Here is a 6,020-nt window from a genome sequence, read left to right on the forward strand (position 1 = left end):
TCTACAATGCTGAGAATTCCACAATGTTTAAGTGCTTGGACTTTCTGCGGAAGCTGCTTACTCATTCCAGTTGCCCGGTGTTTACCAACCAACATCTTTAAAGCAAGGACATGAACTCGTTTGCTAAAGATCACCAAAGTTCTTTCTATACATCCAGAAAAAGCATTAAGTCCAAACCTGAGATCTTAATTTCAACCTAATGAAATCCCAATTGCCTTTAGGAAGTGTGTAGCGAGTTTGTTCATATGAATAACATCGATGACAATAATGAAAACGATGATTATGACAAAAAAGATGATCATGGAGCTAAAAGTTTGCTTGTATGAACTTCTGAGGTTTTGCCATGGTTTCAAAAGCCACCCACATATGTCAAAATTTTTAGAAATCTTTCATTGAATGATCTGAAGCAGTATAATTTCTGATCAAACAGCACTCACTACACTGAGTTGTGCATGCTTGCTCACTGTACAAGACAGAAGCAGAAAAAAAGAAATAAATGAACATAGATAAGAACCTAACAAGAAATTACAGACAAAACACTTCTCGAGAAAAGAATTGGAAAGCCTTTCATTTGATGCACATCTGTTTTCAAATCTATTGACCATAGTTATCACCTCCTTTTTTCCCTTTCATCTATTTCTCCTATTGTTCTATTGTTGTTGTTCTTCTTTGGTTGTTCTATTGTTCTCTTATTATTATTATTATTATTATTATTACTTGGTCTGACTTATTTTTCACTCTCCTTTTCTGCAAACAAAACAGTGAAAGAAACATTATCCTAGATAATGAATTGCAATATTCATTTGATTTGTTTTCAGGGACTCTGGTTCTGATTTAACATATTAAATGAAGTTCCAGGATTTAATCAAGGAATGGAGGCTGTCAGGAAAAAGAAAATCAATTCTGCAGGTGAGTAAGCTGAAAATAATTGGCATTTAGAGCTGTGCTGTAGGGATATTTGGTCCAAGCTCTTTCAAGAGGGGATAAAAATGAAAATAATGTGCTTGACTAGTTCAAAAGTCAGATCCTTATAATAACAGAGATAGTAGGAAGCGTTTCTGATTTATTCTTTCAAACTGTCACTATCTGGAGTCATTTGCTCTTATGGACCACAGGGAGAACATTAATTGACTAAAAGAGGCTGCAGTTATTGTCCAGGCATCATTGTGTATCCTTCTGAAATGGCTTGTGCTGACCTGGGCTCTTCATCTTGCCCTCTCAACACTCCAGCTCTTATGCAGAGGTCAAAAGGTGCCAGAGTGAAAAGCTTTATCAATTCCTGAGCCTCACCGAGTACCTCCTACGAGGAGGTTTGAATGTGAACACCTTGGCTAGCATCTCAGATGCATATTTGTGAGATCTTGCCCATAATTCAAAGCAAACAGGAGGCAAAAAAAGTATTCCTACTGTGTTACAGAAATTGAATGGCAAAAAGAACTGTTGATTCTAATTCTTCAACCCAGAACTTCAAATGCCGATCAGATCATGATTGCCAGGAATAAACACCCACTGAGCACATCCAAGAAACTTAATTGTTTTCCTGTTATTTAATATTTCCTGTGTGTGCTGGAACTGCTGGGCTCATTTAAAGAGCCAAACCTGGAGTCCTCAGTGCACCCAAGTGATGAAAGATTAGGAAATCCACAACTGCTAATACAGAGAGTAAATTGCTTTTCCTTTTCTTCTTTTCTCTGCTACACTAGAAAGGTGTAAGCCCTCCTCGTCTTCAAGGCAAGGGCGCTAGTTCCCATTCTTTGGTGTTCCCTCTCTGTTGGGCCATCAACATCTACATGAAAAAGAAGGGAATTTTTGAGGATGAAGTATAGAGAAGGAGGGGGATATTCAAAGGAGGAAGTGTCTATGGGGAATTAGACATTTCCTTTAAAAAGTAGGTAGATGGGTGGACCTTCAATGGGCCCCCTGGAGGGGAACTGTTGGAGACTCAGTAGCTACCTGGATGCTGAATCGTTGCTCTCCTCGCTTCACGTCTGCAAAAATAAATGCATACATGTTCGCCCCACTGTCTGTGACCAGGAGCTATGTAATGAGAGACTTCATTTCATTAACACCCTGGATCACACCTGAGATTTTGTAGCAGGATCACACCTGCAATTTCATAGCAGTCCCGTCTGTGCCTGGGACTTCTGCTGGATGCCCCCCTAAAGTTATCCCAATGGGCCTTATCTACACTCCCCACACTCTATGTATAAAGCCAAGAAAAAGGAGGGGTTCTAAGTATTAGACGTCTGGGTGTGTGTATGGGGCGAGTTGGGGGTGGAGGGAAGCTGTGTTTCATCTCTACTTGGGGGCTGCCAAAAGCTGATCACACCCACAGAGAAGGGTCAGGAGGTAATGTTACCCTAGATAAAACAACAACGAGGACAATGTCAAAACAAACCCTAGATTGTCAGCCTGTGACTTGCTCTACCTGCCCCTTCTATTCAGAAGGGATTTAATTCTGCTCGAATTAAAGCAAATGATAACCACACAACCTGCCATGTTCCTTGAGCCCTTGGTCATCTCACCATCTTATATGGATTCACAAGTCACTTTCAGCTTAGACGACAGTCCTCTTGACAGGAGGCCAGACCTGAGGGGTCACGAGGGTTGGTGTGAGAGTAGGAAAACCACAGAGTGCAATGTGTGCTTTTGGGGAGATTCCGTTGGTTAAGATCCCTAGCCAGTTTATAGCATCTTAGAAAGTTATACGACTAATGATTTGTTTTCTGCAGATTAGTTCTAAAATGGGGAAAGAGGTTAAAGGAAGAAATCAACAAAATGCTTTTTTTATAGCAAGATCTGCCGATCATTTTTAGGTTTCAGTTTGTAAGACTAGGATTCATGAGATTTTTTTATTTCCTCCTACATACTACCTATAAATGGTACCTGGAGCATGGCCTTATCTGCAGAAGCAAGCTTCTGCATGTAATCTGAGACAAAGACGAATATCCAATGCACTGTCAGCTCTCAGCCTACAGGTAGAATTCATCAATTATCCAATAGTCACTTGCCCTGGAGCTAATGTACCTACTATGGCAATGGAGACAGGCAAACAGGGCCTGCCTCCCTCCTGCACATGGACCCCCACAAAGGTTCCCAGGCAACTGGGAATGTGTGGGGGAGGGATAAATGTTTTCACTCTTTTAATTATATCAATCAGAGCCGAAATTCAGGACCCATGGCAACAGCCAATCATGCTTTTTCTAAATGTTTGTTAAAAACTTATTTCAAAGAGGCAGCATACACAATTCTCAGAGTTTTAACCAAGAACCTTCAGAAATAGTATAATTACCCCAAAGAAATTTTCATCACAGAAACTGTAAACACTGCCTGGTTTTCTTTCCTTAAGCAGGTAGACAGGGTGGTACCTACAAGCTCCAGCACGTAACCTTGTCATTCTTGGCCTATGACTAAGAGACAGAGGTCACTCTCTGTTGATCCCAACAGTTTCCACTGGGAGAGTAAAATGCTTATGTGGGGTGTCAAGGGCATAGGATTTAGGACCCTAACTTCCGTCCTAGGGACAGTTCACTTGGTGGCAGAGGAACCCTTTGCATTGCCACTTCTGCACGCAGGGTTCAGGGTGTAAAATCTCTCATAAAATAAGATACATACGGATTCACTGATAATTTAAGTCATACAGCTAAATTTAATGTAAGGATTCAAGGCTTTCATTGCCAGAGTTCAAATGTTAAATTCACATTCCAATTTTCCACTCACTGGAGAAAAAAAAAAAAATGAGGCCCTGGGATTTTCTAAGAAATGGAAGGAAATGTTAGCTATGGCCTGAGGCCTTTTTATCAAATATGAGTAGGTTCGGCTGCATACACTAAAAAAATCTAAAGAGTAACAGTTTAACAAGATAAGGGTTTTATTTTTCTCTCAGGAAAAGGAAACTTGGGCAGGTAGGCTGGCTCTAAGTTAAAAGGATTCTATACCCAATTCCACCATGTGAGGGAACCAGTTTCCCCGCCCACCACCATCACCAAGTTCTCAGACATCAGCTGGGTGTCCTACAGTTCAGTACCATTCTGACACTGCTGGAAGATAGCCTCAGATCCCACAGGTTAAGGGTTCAGTCCCACAAGGTTGCCCCTCCCCCATTTCAGATGCCACTCACAAGGCCAGGTTATCACCTGTGCTGCTGAACAACTATCCATTGGAGGTTCCAACAACCCCCTCCTTGGGTTTGATTGATTTCCTCGAGTGGCTCACAGAACTCAGAGAAGCATTTTACTCACTGGACCACCGGTTTATACAAAGGATACGAACCAACAGCCAGATGAGACGCAAAGGGCAAGGCATGGGGAAAAGGCACAAAGCTTCCAGGCCCTACCAGTCTCTCGATGTGTTCACCAACTCAGAGCCCCGTCCTTTTGGGGTTTTATGAAGGCTTCATTGCACAGGCATGATTGATTCAATCGTTGGCCACTGACTAACAATTCAATGTCCAGCCCTCTGCTCTCCTTAGAATTTAAGGAGTGGGACTGAAAATGCTAACCCTCTAATTACGTGCTTGTTTCCCCTGGCAACCAGATCCCCTCCCTAGATGACCTCAGGGCTTTCCAAAAGTCACTTCATTAACATAACAAAAGACACCTTTCTCTTTCCACTTAGAAAATTCCAAGAGTTTTTGAAACAGGACAAAGAACAAATACATATATTTCTTAATAGAAATCCCAATATCACAAAGTTAATGTCAGACACCCAGATTCCTTCTGTCTTTATGCTCCACCATCCTCAGGACTTGGCTTCTATGCCCAAGGTCATATTTTGTTCCCAAAACAGCCACTGCAGCTGTGACTATAGGGCAATGCTTCTCAAAGTGTGATCCCCAGAGAAGAAGCATCAGCCACACCTGGGAACTTGTTAGAAATGCAAAAATCCTTGCACCCACCCCAGACTATCTGCATTTGAAACTCTGGGGTGGGGTTCAGCGATTGGTGGTTTCACAAGCCCTCCAGGTGATCCTAATACACCCTCAAATTTGAGACCCACAGATCCAGGACACAAGGAGGGAGACAAAGGGGAAGGTCCTTAGGTGTCCGCCAGGTAAGTGAGGACCTGATCAGGAGATTTTCCAGGAGACCCACCAAATGACTTCTGGCTACTTTTCCCTACACCTCTTAACCACCCCACTTGTCCAACCTTCCTTCCCACCCACCCCCCAAACAGCAAGGGAGCCTGGGAAATGTAGGTTTTAGCTGACTACATTGCCACCACCAACCATATGGAGATTCCCTTAGAAAGAGGTGATAGATACCTCATAGGTAACAGGCAGGTAAAATACCTGGTATCAGTAAAGCATAGGGGCTGGTACATTTTGATTATTGTTTTGAACTAGGCATGATGTTGGCCAAATGATTATTTCAGTGAGTAATTGATGGCCTGCTTTTCATTTGCAATGTTGAACTGCAGTAATAACATCAAACGCCTGTGTAGATTATCTGTGACAACATTCAGCCCAGCTGAATGCATATACTCACAAGACAACTTATTAGTAACAGGAAAAATTGTGAAAAGATTAGCAGTACTTTCTCTACTTTTAGCCCCTTTACATTTTTCAAAAGTAGGAAAAGTGGGTCGCCAACGTGTCGGGAACGTCTAATCTAAAAGTTACTTTTGGACATCTATTCACAGTTAAATATTGTCAATATACCTTCAGTATCCTTGAGGTAACGGATCAGCTCATGAGAACAAAAGATACCCAAAATAGAGTAAAACCAGATTCCAACTCATCAGAATACTCTCCACCTCTTCCTTCCTATTCATCAGTATCCTACCTTTAGAGAAAAGAGCCAAGTGGCAAAAAGTGGCCTGCCTAACTAGGAATCTAATGATAAAAATTAACTCACTGGTTATATCAACTGGTCAGGGTAGATTTGTTGTCAACTTTTACTTACCCATCTACAGCTACAGATCTGTACAACATAGTTCGTTGCTCAAAGTTGTCTTTGGTTGAGTTCTCCATCGGAAGCACAGATTCTGGGGTTTGTGTGCCAGAAGCTGATTGGGCAGTG

Source organism: Rhinolophus sinicus, chromosome 16 (genome assembly GCF_057876585.1).
Source record: "Rhinolophus sinicus isolate RSI-liver-muscle chromosome 16, RSI-T2T, whole genome shotgun sequence".
In the NCBI taxonomy this organism is placed as follows: Eukaryota; Metazoa; Chordata; class Mammalia; order Chiroptera; family Rhinolophidae; genus Rhinolophus; species Rhinolophus sinicus.